Genomic DNA, 1,337 nt, shown 5'->3' on the forward strand with positions numbered 1-1,337 from the left:
ATGGGCAACTTAGACATTGGCTACCCAAAATGGGGGAGCCTATAAAGGCAATAAGTGACTGGCTTACAGATTTCAAGAGGGAGCTAGTTCCAGACAGGGTGGGGGAAGGTAGAATCACCACTGAATGATTTCCAATCTGTTGGGACTGGGCTGGCTAAAGGAAATGGGGATAAGACTCTTGTCATACAATAGTGAATAATTGCCATCAGGACTGACTGTGAGGGTAGGAAATATAGAGGTAGATGTTTTTTGATAAAAGTAGGAGAGTGATCGATTTTGTAACCCAGGAGCGGAGGTCCCTGGGACCATCAAGTGAGAATGGAGAGCAGGACTCTACCCAGAGAGGCAGAGACTCCAGGGATGGAGACAGAGATGATGATGTAGACAGATGGAGCAGCTGGGGACACTGGACTCAGGGAGGGAGAGGAGCTGTGTGCTGATGGCTGGGGGAGGGGGGGCTGTGGCATATACCCTTTGGTTATTTGATGATGCATGGAGGGGATTGTAATCATTGCAATGAAATTAAATACGATAGGAGGATAAGTGTAAAGCTGATGTTCTCCCATGTAAACCTCACAATAAAAACTTGAAAAAAAAAAGTGCTTTGTAACACTTGTTCAAGCAGGGAAGAGGCCAAGGATCCATGTGGCTGAGAGGTCAAGACCAGATAGACGCTTGCCTCTGGGCTGAGAAGAGGCTGTCCAGATAAAAAAACTGTATCCTGAGCATTCTTGATCCTGAATTGTAATGAGTTACTTTACATGTAAACCCCATAACTGTGAATGATGTCTATGAGTTTGGTGTAGTCATTACAAAAAATTCTTAAGCCCAGAAGAGAAAAAAGAGAGTTCTGTGGGATGGGTAGTTGGTGTCAGAATTGGAAAAAAGGATGGAGGGTAGAGGCATGTCTGACCTTGGCCACACAGGAATCAGCCTTGGACTGATGCTTATGGCGATTTTCCTCCTCCCAACTTGTGACGTTAGAAGAGTTCAGATGAACCCCTACCTTCTTCTCTTCTTCTTCTTCTTTTTTTTTTTACAAGTGCAAAGACCATTTCTTATATGAGGAGGTTTCAACAAGCTTATGAAAAAACGGATAATGGAATTTATTAAATTAATTAAAAGATAATGGAATTTTCCCCAAAACTTTTTGAAAACTCTCATGTACATAATTTGAATTTTTTATTTGGAAAGAAATTTACATTTATAGGAAATTGAAAAGGTAACACACAAAGCTCCTGTATATCTTTAACCCAGTTCCTGCCAATGGCTACATCTGATATAATTATAGTATAATATCAAAGTTAGTAAATTTACATAGGTACAATGTGTATATA

This window comes from Chrysochloris asiatica, unplaced genomic scaffold, assembly GCF_000296735.1.
Source record: "Chrysochloris asiatica unplaced genomic scaffold, ChrAsi1.0 scaffold01075, whole genome shotgun sequence".
NCBI lineage: Eukaryota > Metazoa > Chordata > Mammalia > Afrosoricida > Chrysochloridae > Chrysochloris > Chrysochloris asiatica.